The sequence below is a fragment of the Ranitomeya variabilis genome, chromosome 6, assembly GCF_051348905.1.
Source record: "Ranitomeya variabilis isolate aRanVar5 chromosome 6, aRanVar5.hap1, whole genome shotgun sequence".
In the NCBI taxonomy this organism is placed as follows: Eukaryota; Metazoa; Chordata; class Amphibia; order Anura; family Dendrobatidae; genus Ranitomeya; species Ranitomeya variabilis.
Window position 1 is genome coordinate 251,872,855 of NC_135237.1, and position 16,102 is coordinate 251,888,956.

The 16,102-nt window shown below is 45.1% G+C and overlaps 1 pseudogene; it reads left to right on the plus strand.

Annotated features, from left to right (window-relative positions):
* Window positions 1–3,302: 3,302 nt before the first annotated feature.
* Window positions 3,303–14,676, plus strand: LOC143783255 (piwi-like protein 1 pseudogene; annotated as a pseudogene).
* The last annotated feature ends 1,426 nt before the right edge of the window (window positions 14,677–16,102 follow it).

Consider the following 16,102-nt stretch of genomic DNA (forward strand, 5'->3'; position numbering starts at 1 on the left):
TGAGTACTATGATACCCCGTATGTGGAGGAGGACCACTGTTTTGGTGTATGGCAAAGCTCAGAAGGGAAGGAGCGCCGTTTTGGAATGCAGACTTTTTGATAGAATGGTCTGCGGGCGTCATGTTGCATTTACAGAGCACCTGATGTGCCTAAACAGTAGAAACCCTCCACAAGTGACCCCATTTTGGAAACTAGACCCCCCAAGGAGCTTACCAGATATGTTGTGTGAGCTTTTAACCCCCAAGTGTTTCACTAAAGTTTATAACGCAGAGCCGTGAAAATAGAAAATCATTTAAAAAAAAAAATGATTTTTTTAGCCCGCAATTTTTTATTTTTCCAAGGGTAACAGGAGAAATTGGACACCAAAAGTGTCCCATATGTGGGAGAAAACTACTCTTTGGGCACACGTCGGGGCTCGGAAGGGAAGTAGTGATGTTTTGGAATGTAGACTTTGATGGAATGGTCTGTGGGAGTCATGTTGCATTTGCAGAGCCCTTGATGTGCCTAAACAGTAGAAATCCTCCACAACTAACCCCATTTTGGAAACTAGACCCCCCCCCCGAGGAGCTTATCTAGATGTGTCGTGAGTAATGATGAGTGAGCAATAAATGCTCGGGTGCTCGTTGCTCGGGTCGAGCAGATTCGAATACTCAGGTACTCGACCCGAGCAACGAGCCCAAATGTAAGTCTATGGGTAACAGAAGTATTTTTACCGCAATCCCCCCAAGGGTCCTTTTAAGGTCTAAAAACATCGAAAAATGATGGAAACACTGCTCAAATGACATGGGAATATCATGGGGATCGCCCATGGAAGCATTTCTGGCTCCAAGGTCACAGCTGTCAGAGCTGTTGTCAGAGTTTCACGCTATTTTTACAGGTGCACCAAAAAACATACAAAAATTAAACCAGAATGGATTTTGCTGGGAAATATGTTAAGGTACATCCTTTCCAGGTTAATGACTTGTATAGAAGTCAAAATAATTAACCCCAGACCAAAATGTTCCTCCACCACTTGGGCTATGTTGACACGCAGCATTTTTGATGCGTTTTTCAACTTTAACATTGCTTTCAACAATACAAATGCATTCACTGGGAAATGTCATTGTAACATTTAACAACTCTAGCTGGTCATGTGGTGTGTAACACATAAGGAGACACATCTTGTTTCATTTATGAAGGAGGGACTCTTAAAGTCACAAAGCCTATTTTTAGAGGGGCATCATTCGGCATTAATATTCTTAAAGGGCTATTATTAAACAGTGGGTCTCCTATGCTGTTATTGCAAAAGCAGTGAGTGGCTGGGCTGCCAAGAATTACGATGCACTCCAATACTCCTTTCACGAGAGGTATAGGAGGACTTCCTGAAAAAATGTTGCATTGAATGCAAGGCCTGCCCTGCTATCAAGTCATATGCACCCCAAGAATCCTTTGAACCCAGATACTGGATGGCCACAGGAAAACCTACTTCACATTCTTCAGTTGGTCCTGCCATACTGTTTTCTTATGTATTAACTGCAAGGCCAGCCCTGCTACCAAGTCATATGCACCCCAATAAGCCTTTGAACCCAGGTACTGGATGACCACAGGAAAACCCACTTCATATTCTTCAGTTCATCCTGCCATACTGTTTTCTTATGTATTAACTGCAAGGCCTGCCCTGCTACCAAGTCATATGCACCCCAACAAGCCTTTGAACCCAGGTAAGGGATGGCCACAGAAAAACCCACTTCACATTCTTCAGTTGGTTCTGTGTCATGGTTCTCAATGGCAAGAGACCGTAGTAAAGCATACAAAAGGACTAGCTCTTGGAAGATGGGAACTCGAGCTGACTGTGAGCTAAACCTACCGCACAACTAACAGTGGCCGGGTAGCGTGCCTACGTTTTATCCCTAGACGCCCAGCGCCAGCCGGAGGACTGACTGACCCTAGCAGAGGAAAATACAGACCTGGCTTACCTCTAGAGAAATTTTCCCCAAAAGGCAGACAGTAGCCCCCACATATATTGTCGGTGATTTTAGAGGAAATTGACATACGAAGTATGAAGATAGGTTTAGCAAATTGAGGTCCGCTTACTAGATAGTAGGAAGACAGAAAAGGGAACTTCACAGTCAGCTGAAAACCCTTTCAAAACACCATCCAGAAATTACTTTAAGACTCTAATATCAACTCATGACACCAGAGTGGCAATTTCAGCTCACAAGAGCTTCCAGCCTCAGAAATATTCAAACACAGAGAACTGGAACAAAAATGCAAAACAATCTTAGGACTACAAGTCCAACTTAGCTGATAGTAGTCTAGGAGCAGGAACATGCAACAGAAAGGCTTCTGGTAACATTGTTGGCCGGCATAGAAATGACTGAGGAGCAAGGCTAAATAGAAACTCCCACATCCTGATGGAAACAGGTGAACAGAGGAGATGAAGCACACAAGTTCAGTACCACCAGTAACCACCGGGGGAGCCCAGAAACCAAATTCACAACAGTCCTGCCATACTGTTTCTTTATGCATTGAAGGGCCTCCTTGACCCAAATTTGCACGCACCCTAATCCCCCTTGGAAAAAACATGGAGGAGGGCCTCGTAAAAAAATGTCCCATTACAAAGGAGCTGGTCTCCTAGACTCGTAATGCCCATACACTAAGTGTATTGGCTGACAAACCTTTCCCCATGGGGGATACGGTTTTAAGAAATTTAATTGGGATCACAGACACCCTTGCCAAAAAATTGACTGTCTGTAGCAGCACGGAACACGTGAACCCTGGTGATCTAGTGGTGGAAAATGATGAGAGGTGGAGGAAGGCCTCATTAAAAACTAGGCCCAATTTAAAGGAGAGGGTCTCCTATACTTGTAATGCCCATACACTAAGTGTATGGGCTGATAAACCTTTCCCCATGGGGAATACATTTAAAAAAAATATTTAATTGGGATCACAGACACCCTTGCCAAAAAATTGACTGTCTGTAGCAGCACGAAACATGTGAACCCTGGTGATCTAGTGGTGGAAAATGATGAGGTGGAGGAAGGCCTCATTAAAAACTAGGCTCAATTTAAAGGAGCCGGTCTCCTAGGCTTGTAATGCCCATGCACTAAGTACATGGCCTGACAAACGTTTCCAAATGGGGGTTACAGCTTTAAAAATTTATTTATGGGTAGTATCATAGATACCCTTGCCCAAAAATTGAATGGCTGTAGCAGCATACAACCATGGTGATCTAGTGGTGGAGAATGAGGAAACATTGATGAAGGTCTCATTAAAAACTAGGCACAATAAACACTAGTGCATGGATTGTGTACGAAGTAAATATGAGCTGATGAGTAAGATCCCGGGCCCGTGGCCGAGCTCGTGTGCAGGAGCAAGCCCCGCAAAGACCACCTGGACAGGTATAGCAGACCCAAGGACCCCGGTCAGCAGTCCAATCTCAGCAACCAGAGCCTGAACCTTTGCTAGTCGGAAGAGGGTGCCAGAGAGGTCTGCCGCAGAGAGACCATCGCCCGAGGTTCTGCAGGTGTCTGGCAGACTTGCAGAATTGTCTATCGGTGAATGGGGCGGCAGTAGGCGTGACTTCCATGATGTCGGGGTGAACACCTTGCAGACTATCGAACAGCAGAAAGGGGGAGGAAAAAAATCCAAACGATAACCTGTGGTCTTTTAATAAAACATGCTTTATTGTGGAGGGCAAGGAAGCGATGGCGACAACAGATAGTCACCAGACAAAGTGTAGAAAGGGCACTGAAAACCATACATGCCATATTATAAATATAGTACACACTCTATATAGGTAACAAAAAGGCAGTAGATGTATCCAAAGGTATATGGAAGATAATGTATATATATACTAGATTATATCTCATACAGGCCAGTGCCATCCCAGCTCATAATAGAGCCTAAAATAATGCTAGAGAAATAGAAAGAATAAATATAAATAAATAGCAAGAATACGTCACCCCAAAGTGCAGGCAAGTGCTGGCAGGTAAAAGGTCCCAGTGCCCGCCCCAACGCGCGTTTCGGAAACACCTTCATCATGGGGCGCATTGTATAGCAAACGGAAGTGGTATAAAAAGGCCACACACAGGAAATGAACCATGCAAGTGCTCCGGAAGTACCTCAGCGCTCCTTAGCAACCACCCACACAACAGAGAGAGCGGCACAGTCCAGGCTGTGCGTGCGGATACACGTGGGGCCCCACGTGATCCGCTGGCAACTAATCCATGGACGTCGCCGCCCGCAAAGGATAATGGGTAGGCGCATGCACTGAAGAAAATCCAAGGCTGAAGCCATCATCTATTCTAAGGGCAAGATGTAACCTACCACAGAAATAGCGGAATAGCAGATTTAACCATATAGTAGCCGCAATGGCTCCAATGTTAATATGTCACCTTTAAAAGCACTAAGGTCAGTAACTGAAAAACGGAACAAAGAACTAACATAACGATACTGTATATAAATGAAACACATCAAACTAAAGGGAGGACAAAGAGTGCAAAAATATACACATAATCTATCACTGTTATCTATTTTATAACCCATCGCGTGTTCAGGCTACATTCATAAAGTCAGATTATACATATACATATCATACAATTATTGACATATACAGTAGAAGATTACATCATAGGGTATAGATAGATAGTTAATAGCACAGGGTAGGATATAGTCTTTCACTGATATCACTCCGCATAGATGTCCAAACAGATAGTACATTGGATAGTTTCATATCTTCAGTCTTGTGCCATAAAGAAGACAAAGATTCCGTTACCATTGCCAGAAAATAAAAAGGAATACGGATCTAAAAACATAAAAATATTATTAAAACAAGTCGGATGACAATCCACAGTCACATGAGAACCTCACAGTCAAATGATCACAAAAAAGGGTAAAGCTAAGACTTTCATTTAGACCAAGGGGTGTACAGTCCGTAGTGTCCATATCCACCTAGATTCAAGACATGCTAGTTTGGTAGAGAGTTTACCACCCTGTATTCCAACATCTAACTAATCAATTCCCCGAAACCTAATCAATTTACCATTACTCCCATGGAATATTTTGAAGTGTCTTGGGACTGTCTTCAAAGTACATGAGATGGATGGCATGAAGATGCATGCAATAAAGTATTTGTTGATCTTGGCTTACGAATAGTGTTGAGCGATACCCTCCGATATTCGGAAATATCGGTATCGGATTGGATCGGCCGATATCCAAAAAAATATCAGATATCGCCGATACCGATACCCGATACCAATGCAAGTCAATGGGACAAAAATATGGGAATTTAAATAAACCCTTTCTTTTCTTGTAGGTTAATTCTACATGAAGGAAAACAACTAAGAATAATGTTGGATGTATTGGGGGAGGTGGAGGAGACATTAAAGGCATAGAGGTTTAGCCCAATCAAATGGAATAGCAGGAATTAATTTTTTTTTAAGACGTTCGGAGTTACAAAGATATTGACTGTTAAGCTTTTTTATATTTTGTCAGATATTTATGTTTCACTACTTCCATGCTCTTCACCTTCTTTTTTACTTCTCCCACACTTTCTTCATCATCCTCGGCAGCAGCATCTTTTTCATCAACTTCTCCTTCACCTTATTCATCTCCTTCTTCTTCACCTTCTTCCTATTATTCTTTTTTTTTACATTCTTCATATTCTTTTTATTCAACTATTCTTCTTCTTCATATTCTACTTCTTCATCTTCTTCATATTCTTCTTCTTCATCATATTATTATTTGTGACAGGCATTCCTGTAGTTGTTATCTATAAAAGTTTGAAGATTACACCTTCCGTTCTGCCTGTCACAAAAGATTTACAACAGGAGTTGTCCGCGTTCAGTTTGGCCTGCAGCAGCAGGTTTTTTCCAAGGGTACTATGAGGAGGAACGGACTCACCCCCATACACTGCTTAATCTTCTTCTGCTAATAATTTAGATAATATCTTTTGCTCTGATTTTAAGTCTTATGCTTAATGTTCTACTGCTTTTTGTTCTGCAGCTTCCTGTTCTTCTGCTTCTTGGTCTTCAGGGTGGTCGTCTCCAGGGTCGTCGTCTCCAGGGTCGTCGTCTTCTTCGGGGTGATCTTCAGGGTCGTCGTCTCCAGGGTCGTCGTCTCCGGGGTCATTGTCTTCTTTGGGGTGGTCTTCAGGGTCGTCGTCTTTAGGGTCGTCATCAGGGAGATCCAGAGTGATTAGCAAAAACGATTTCCAAAAGCTTGACCTTGGAAATGTAGCAGAAGGTACAAGAAGGCTGAGGAACTGCCAAGAACCAGCTGACGGTACTGTACTGGAACCCGGATGGCTACCTGAAGGTACAAGAGCCAATGGAACAACCGAGGACCAGCTGATGGTACTGGAACCCGGTTACTAAGCAGGAGGTACCCGTGCCAGAAAGCACTACCAAGGACCACCACACATTGGTGGAACTCGGATACCCAGAAGGAGGCACCTAAGCCAAAGGCTCTGCCTGGAACCAGCTGACGGTACTGGAACCAGGATGGGGAGCAGAAGGTACAAGAGCCAAAGACACTGCCGAGAACCAGCTGAGGGTACTGGAACCCAGATGGGTAGCCGAAGGTACAACAGCCATTAGAACTACCGAGGACCAGCTGACGGTACTGGAACCCGGTTACTAAGCAGGAGGTACCCATGCCAGAAAGCACTACCAAGGACCACCAGATGTTGGTGGAACTTGGATACACAAAAGGAGGTACCTAAGCCAAAGGCTCTGCCTGGAACCAGCTGACGGTACTGGAACCAGGATGGGGAGCAGAAGGTACAAGAACAAAAGACACTGCCGAGAACCAGCTGACAGTACTGGAACCCGGATGGGTAGCAGACGGTACAAGAGCCAATGGACCTACCGAGGACCAGCTGACGGTACTGGAACCCAGTTACTAAGCAGGAGGTACCCGTGCCAGAAAGCACTAACAAGGACCACCAGACGTTGGTGGAACTCGGATACCCAGAAGGAGGTAGCTAAGCCAAAGGCTCTGCCTGGAACCAGCTGATGGTACTGGAACCAGGATGGGGAGCAGAAGGTACAAGAGCCAATGGAACTACCGAGGTCCAGCTGACAGTACTGGAACCCGGTTACCAAGCAGGAGGTACCCGTGCCAGAAAGCACTACCAAGGACCACGAGACGTTGGTGGAACTCGGATACAAAGAAGGAGGTACCTAAGCCAAACGTCCTGCCTGGAACCAGCTGACGGTACTGAAACCAGGGGGGACCTATTCAAGATTGTCTTCCAAAGAACCAGCTAATGGTGCTGGAACTCAGATAGGCAGCAGAAGGTCCACATGAAAAAAAAATTACTAGGCCGCGACCCGGCCGTAGTTACTAAAAACCCACAGTCCTACAGAGGGAGCTTGTTCTATTGGCTCTACAGAACCAGCCTTGATTGCCAGTTCCCGAAGCCCACATAGGAAGCACCTAAACTGCAGGCACCATAGAGTTAGCTAACCCGAACGCAACCGAACAGGACAACGTATTGGAGGCAAAGTGACCTTGACACTACCCGGAAACAGCTGGCGTGCTGGAACCAGGCTGGGCAGGAGGGAGTACCCGTGCCAAAGACACTTCTGAGCAGCAACTGGCGGTGTTGGAGCCCAGGGATTACATGAGAAACAGAGTGTAGGCTGAGGCCTAATTGTAGCAAGTTTAAAATCTGTAGTGGTGTCAATGTGGAGGGAGCAGGAGAAATTGCCGCACACACAGCTGGGGATCAGCTGAAGTTACTGAACCCCAAAACACTGGAGCATGTGTTGACTGTACAGACGGCACTTCCTAGCAGCAACTGGCGGTGTTGGAGCCCAGGGATTACAGGAGAAACAGAGTGTAGGCTGAGGCCTAATTGGAGCATGCTGAAAGGGAACCTGTAACCCCCCCAGGCATTTGTAACTAAAAGAGCCACCTTGTGCACACTAATGCTGCACAAGGAAAAGGTGGCTCTTTTACTTATGCTCCTTGCACACGCTGAAGTTAACACTTATAAAATGTGCCCCCTCATACCATGAAACCGTCCTGGAGGCGGGACATTCCTTCCAAATCAGACTCGGCACAGCTGTCATTCATACCCCCTTGGCACCGTGCGCCGCCTCCTGAGCGTTGTTTGAATCTCTCCCAGAGCCTGCACTGTTATGTTATCCCTTGGGCATGCGCAGTTAGCGCTGCCCGTCTTCTGACATCATTTATTGTCAGGCTGACTGCGCCTGTGCGGCCGCGCTGCCAGAGATCCCACCCCGCAGTGTCTTCTGATTTATTCACACTGCGGGGCTGGGATTCATGGGCATACGCTGTGCATATCTTCGCCTCTCACTCATCTCCTTCCGCCTTCTTCAGACTGTGTGGTGTCAGCTGATCCCTAAGCGCATGCCACGGCGCATGCGGTGCGGACTGTTAATTTAAATACGGCCTGTTGATGTTTGGCCATGGCTGTGCTCATATCGGTTGTAACAGGTAAGCATTCACGGGTCAAGGTGGAGGTAGACCGTGACGGCTCCTGCAGCAGTGATTCTGAGGAACTGGAGTATGAGGAGGACTTAATGAGTATAGACTGGATTCCTGCAATCCTTGGAGTTGGCAGAACACATAGAGCGCCACTCTCAAGATCTGTCCCCGGCTCCACAACATTTACCCAATGGGCAGTGAGGGAAAGGTATCGTCCCTGTCCATGGTGACTGGTCCACGCATCGGTGGTGAGGTGGACCTTGCTACTGACGGCATTTAGTAGAGCATGTTTAATGTTTCCCTCCACATGCTTTTGCAGGGCAGGGACGGCTTACCTGCTGAAATAAAAGCGGCTGGGCACGTTGTATTGTGGGACTGCCAATGCCATTACGGAAGGTGTCAGTCTCCACCAGCCTGAATGACAGCATTTCAAGGGAAAGTAGTTTTGCAATGCCAGCATTCAGAGCCTGTGCTCTAGGGTGGTTTGCCGAGAATGGCTGCCTTTTCTCCCATGCCTGTGCTACTGATGGCTGTAGACTGGGCTGGGAATGTGAGGATGACAGTGAACATGGTGCTGTGGGTGGAATTACACTGGGTCTCTGTACAACAGTGCCAGAGGTTCTTCCATGGCGATCCTGTGAGGAAGCCGAACCAGCTGTGTGTGAGCTGGAGGAAGAGGCTACAACACGAGCTGAAGTGGTGGTAGGTGCCGCTGTAGGTTGGCCTAGGTCTTCAGTGTGTTTTTGTAACTTCACCACGTGCTTGGTCCGCACATGTTTCCACATATTTGTGGTATTGAGGTTGCTGACACTTTTCCCTCTTTTGACTTTCTGATTACACAGCTTTCATTTGACAAAGCAAATGTCATCTGCAACTGTGTCAAAAAAGGACCAGGCACTGCAAGTCTTGGGAGCACCTGCTTTGGCTTTTGGAAGGGGCATGCTCCTAATGGGAGCCGAAGTGGAGGCTACAGGCAACGCAGTCTTCCCCCTCCCTCTCCCTTCTTTTTGGGCCGTTCGGGGAATCTCTTCCTCAGAGCTGCTCCCACCACCTTCCTGTACCTCACGCCATGATGGGTCAAGGACCTCATCATCTACACTACCCTCTTCCAATGACTGCTTCTCCTAGGTAGTCTCGGCAGCACAGTACGCACCAGAAAGTGGCACCTGAGTCTCATGATCAGATGCGTACTGAGGTGTGCTGACCGGAGGCACTGGCCCACCCGCCTCTTCAGATTCAGAGAGACAAAGCAGTTGGGCTTCACTGCATACTGCCTCTTCTTCCATTTCTCGAATGCTGCTTGGCTGGCCCCCTCTTTCCAAGCCAAGAGATTCAGAGAACAGAAGTAGAGATGGCTCCTGTCCAGGGCTCTCTGACTGCCTGGGCAATTTGGCAGGTGGTGAAGAGACAGATGGGTGCTCTTCAGTGCTCTGTGCCTGAGAGGATGTGGAACTAATTGAAGTCGATGCGTTAGCTGCCATCCATCCAACAACGGCTTCAATTTGTTCATCCCGCAGCAGTGGGGTATGGCGAGATCCTACAAAGCTGCGCATGAAGGACTGTTCCCTGCTAAAACTGGGGGATGATGAGTCACCGGTGCCCGCAGCAGGCACAGAATCCCCACGTCCTCTCCCTGCAGAAACTCCATGCCCATGACCACGTGCCTTACGCCCTGCCTTCTTCATTTTGGTAGACTGATAAAGATAGGTAGAAAAGTACTAAAGGCTTAGTGTGCTTATTTCTGAACAGCTGCTAACAGGTATAAGAAACACTAATTTTATAAAGTGTGGACTAGACTTTAATATTAACTAATGTGGCCTACACTACTGTAAAGTGGAGTGTTTAGTGAACTTTATTAACTTTTTGTTTTTTTTGCAGAACAGACTACAGCGTGAGCTGAACTCTCACAGAGACCTTGCAGGCAGCCGTGAACTGCCCTGCAAGGCCTAAAAAAGCTCCTCTATGTACTCCTATATAGTGTTTTTCCACAATCTAGCAGGATACGGATGGAAACCCACAAATAGGATAAATCTGGAACAATGTGCAGCAGGCAGCACTAATGGAAAAAAGGACAATGGAACAGTATGAGGCAGTGATGCATGCTGAGCTGACTACAACCAGCTGTGGCTGCAGAACAGGCTACAGCGTGAGCTGCACTCACACACAGACCATGCAGACAGCCGTGAACAGTGCTGCAAGGCCAAAAAAAGCTCTCTATGTAATCCTATATAGTGTTTTTCCACAATCTAGCAGGATACGGATGGAAACCCACTAATAGGATAAGTCAGAAAAAATGTGCAACAGGCAGCACTAATTGAAAAGAGGACAATGGAACAGTATGAGGCACTGACGCACGCTGAGCTGACTACAACCAGCTATGGCTGCAGAACAGGCTACAGCGTGAGCTGCACTCACACACATACCTTGCAGACAGCCCTGAACAGCGCTGCAAGGCAAAAACAAGGTTCTCATACAGCGGTTGCTAAATTAGCCTGGGTAAAGCACAATGAAGCAAATATCTCAAACTATCCCTCAGTCAGAACAGCAGCGTCTTGTCCCTAACTGAATTCACAGCAGAGTGAACCCAAAATGGCAGCAGCGGCTTTTATAGTGCATCATGACATAATTTCAGCAGCCAATCACAGCCATGCCCTTACTTACATGCCTAACATGCATAACAGGATGTGCCAACACTTCTTAGGATTCCTCATTGGCTGAATTAAATCAAACTGGCTCATTGCACTAGGGGAACTTCCGATTCCAGTATCCGATATTGAGAAAGTATCGGAATTCCGATACCGCGAATATCGTCCGATACCCGATATTTGCAGTATCGGAATGCTCAACACTACTTACGAAACATGTCAGTTTGTACTATGCCAGAAGAATCCTTCCTTACCATGACATCCAAAAATTCAACTCTTTCCATATCCCAGTTATATGTCAGGTGAATGTTCAAATCATTGTCATTCAAAGCTGCCATAAATGTGGAATGGCAGCTTTGAATGACAATGATTTGAACATTCACCTGACATATAACTGGGATATGGAAAGGGTTGAATTTTTGAATGTCATGGTAAGGAATGACATGTTTCGTAAGCCAACATCAACAAACACTTTACTGCATGCATCTTCATGCCATCCATCTCATATTATTGGGGCTGTACCATCTGGACAACCTCTCGGGCATCCCTTCTTTATAATAATTCAGCAAGTAGATCTTCGCAGTCTGATAAGCAGTTACGTTTTGTAACTAACTTTAATTCCCAAGCTACTAAAATTCATGAGGCATTATTAAAATCTTGGCCTATCCTTAAGGTGGATAAGACTATCTCTAAAATCCTACCGGATCATCCCCTAATGTCATTTAGGCAGGCTAGGAATTTAAAAGATCATCTGACACAGAGTCATTACGAAGGAATACCAAGAGTTGCTTTTCTAGACAATGCCGCTCCATGGTGTGGTTCCTTTCCGTGCGGCCATTGCGTGGCGTGCCCCAATGTGGATCGCATTAACACATTCTCTGATTCTAGTGGTGGAAAAAACTTTAAAATTAAAAAACAATCACATGTACTACACGTTTCGTGATTTATTATGCCACATGCCCTTGTGGCTTAATTTATGTAGGGCTTACGTCCCGCCAACTGAAAGTCCGCGTACGTGAACACGTGTTAGGTATTGAAGCAGCAGCAAGTTGTATGGATATTTCTACTTTGAAGACACTCCCAAGACACGTCAAAATATTCCATGGGAGTAATGGTAAATTGATTAGGTTTCGGGGAATTGATTCGTTAGATGTTCAAATACGGGGTGGTAAACTCTCTACCAAACTGGCATGTCTTGAATCTAGGTAGATATGGACACTATGGACTGCACACCCCCTTGGTCTAAATGAAAATATTAGCTTTGCCCCTTTTTTGTGATCATTTGACTGTGAGGTTCTCTTGTGACTGTGGATTGTCATCCGACTTGTTTTAATAATATTTTTATGTTTTTAGATTCGTATTCCTTTTTATTTTCTGGCCATGGTAATGGAATCTTTGTCTTCTTTATGGCACAAGACTGAAGATATGAAACTATCCAATGTACTATCTGTTTGGACATCTATGCGGAGTGATATCAGTGAAAGACTATATCCTACCCTGTGCTATTACTATCTATCTATACCCTATGATGTAATCTTCTACTGTATATGTCAATAATTGTATGATATGTACATGTATAATCTGACTTTATGAATGTAGCCTGAACACGCGATGGGTTATAAAATAGATAACAGTGATAGATTATGTGTGTATTTTTACACTCTTTGTCCTCCCTTTAGTTTGATGTGTTTCATTTATATATCGTTATGTTAGTTCTTTGCTCCGTTTTTCAGTTACTGACCTTAGTGCTTTTAAAGGTGACACACTAACATTGGAGCCATTGCGGCTACTATATGGTTAAATCTGCCATCCTGCTATTTCTGTGGTAGGTTACATCTTGCCCTTAGAATAGATGGTGGCTTCAGCCTCGGATTTTCTTCAGCGCATGCGCCCACCCATTATCTTTTGCGGGCGGCGACGTCCATGGATTAGTTGCCAGCGGATCACGTGGGGCCCCACGTGTTTCCGTGTGCACAGCCTGGACTGCGCCGCTCTCTCTGTTGTGTGGGTGGTTGCTAAGGAGCGCTGAGGTACTTCCGTAGCACTTGCATGGTTCATTTCCTGTGTGTGGCCTTTTTATACCACTTCCGTTTGTTATACAATGCGCTCCCTGACGAAGGTGTTCCAAAACGCGCAGTGGGGCGGGCACTGGGACCTTTTACCTGCCAGCACTTGCCTGCATTTTGGGGTGATGTATTCTTGCTATTTATTTATATTTATTCTTTCTATTTCCATTTAGCATGATTTTAGGCTCTATTATGAGCTGGGATGGCACTGGCCTGTATGAGATATAATCTAGTATATATATACATTATCTTCCATATGCCTTTGGATACATCTACTGCCTTTTTGTTACCTATATAGAGTGTGTACTATATTTATAATATGGCATGTATGGTTTTCAGTGCCCTTTCTACACTTTGTCTGGTGACCATCTGTTGTCGCCATTGCTTCCTTGCCCTCCACAATAAAGCATTTTTTATTAAAAGACCACAGGTTATCGTTTGGATTTTTTTCCTCTCCCTTTCTCTTGCATGTTTTTGATAACCAATCTTACTTTTCAGTCCATGGCATTTATTAATTCTGGGTACTAACTATTGTTATTACTTGTTTTGATTTGTTTATATTTGCCCAGATGATGAGTTTTATCTATTTGCCCTTGGTCACTTCTATTTTTACAGAGTATCGAACAGGTCCAAAAATCTAAAGCTGGCGCCTCTGGAACCAAGATTGCTCTTGTGACCAACCACATGAAGCTGGTGTCCCGACCACAGCGGGCCCTGTACCAGTATCACCTTGACTTCAACCCCACCATGGAGTCCAAGCGTTTGCGGTATGGCCTCCTGTACCAGCATGAAGAAACCATCGGGAAGGCACAGGCGTTTGATGGAACCATGTTGTTTTTACCAAAAAGACTGAATAAGGTCACCGAGGTGTTCAGCCAAACTCGAAATGGAGAGAACGTGTGGATAACAGTCACCCTGACCAACAAGCTTCCACCAACCTCGCCCACCTGCTTCCATTTCTATAACATAATTTCCCGAAGACTCCTGAAGATAATGGATATCAAGCATATAGAACGTAACTATTACAACCCGAGCGATGCCACCGAAGTCAGAGCCCACCGACTCGCTATCTGCACGGGGTTTCCACCTCCATCCTCCAGTATGAGTCCAGCGTCATGCTGAGCATTGATGTCAGCCATAAAGTCCTCAGGAACGAGACTGTGCACGAAATCATGAGCAACCTCTACTCCTCGTGGGGCCCACAGAGGTTCCAGGATGCCTGCTGCAAGGAGCTGATCGGACAGTTTGTCCTCACCAAGTCCAACACTAAAACCTACTGTATAGACGAGATCGCCTGGAACATGACTTCAGCGTCCACCTTCAAGAAGGCACATGGAAGCGAGATCAGCTTTGTGGACTACTATAAGAACCAATGCAATGAACAAGTGAAAGACATGATCCAGCCGCTAATCATGAACATCCCCTGGAGGCCCAAGCCGGGAGCCACAGACAGACCGACCTACAGAATGAGAAACAACTTCAACGTCATAAAAGACCTGGCTGTTCTCACCCGCTTACCACCAGAATAGAAGGAGTGGCAAGTTGGGAAGTTCATGAACTACATACACAAGGATGACAGCATTCAGAAAGAGCTACGTGACTGGGGGCTGAATTTTTATACCGAACCGCTGCAGTTCGAAGGGAGAATCGCACCTCCAGAAATAAATCATGCAAAAAGACAAATCTGCTGAATATAATCCACAGTTTGCTGATTGGTTGCGCGAACAGAGGAGTCCCATCCAGATCACCCCCGAGATATGAATAATTGGCTGCTCTTTTACATCGGGAGAAATTAGGATGTGGCCAATGCTCTTCTGCAGAACATATTGAAGATCACACAGCAAATACGCATCAAGATTAACCGGGCAGTGTTGGTTGAAGCTGAAGATTTTTTGGGGGGGTTTTGGTGTATTTTTGAAAAAAAGAGTAGAACAAAGATAGCAGACAGAACTATGCAACTTATGCCTGCAAAGCTACATAAGACTGTATAAATTTTCTTTAATTTTATTTATTTATGTTTTGTAAAACAATAAATACTGAGTACACCAAGGCTAGCAGACAGAACAATGCAACGTATGCCTGCAAACAGAAGATTTTTACACCACAGATACACCAGGTGTGTGACGGGGATAACAAACTGTATAATTTTTTTGGTTTTTTAAATTTTTAAAAATAAATACTCAGTAGACCAAAGGTAGCAGACAGAAGAATGCAGCGTATGCCTGCAAAGTACAGATTTTGACACCACTGATGCAACAGACTGATCAAAATGTGGTGTTTTTTTTTTGCACACCAAAATTTTGTCAAAAAGTTGGCAATGACACCCAGAAATTAAAGTGGAGTGCTAAAATTGTAACATATTTAGCGCAATAATATGCTATGCGTGTGTCGTACAACACACAGTGATAAATATTACAACTGTAGCTAATTTTTTGGGGGCCAGCTAAAGTTTTTGGAGGCAACAAAATGGTGTCCAAAAATGTTATGACACTACAAAATATTAGATAGTAGCCCCCCAAAAGGACAAATTTTCACACTCTTTTATTGCAATGACCTGGCTGTAGTCTGCAGCGTGACCAATCAAATAAATGTTTAAAAAAAGGGGGCAATCGATTGCTTTATAACTAGTGTTGAGCGATACCTTCCGATATGCAAAGGTATCGGATTGGATCGGCCGATACCGGCAAAATATCGGATCTCGCCGATACCGATACCCGATACCAATGCATATCAATGGGACACAAAATATCGGAATGGTTCCCAGGGTCTGAAGGAGAGGAAACTCTCCTTCAGGCCCTGGGATCCATATTCATGTATAAAATAAAGAATAAAAATAAAAAATATTGATATACTCACCCCTCCGGCGGCCCCTGCTCTTAGCGGTGCCTCCGCTCTTAAGAATGCAGAGTTAAGGACCTTCGATGATGTCGCGGCTTGTGATTGGTCGCGTGACAG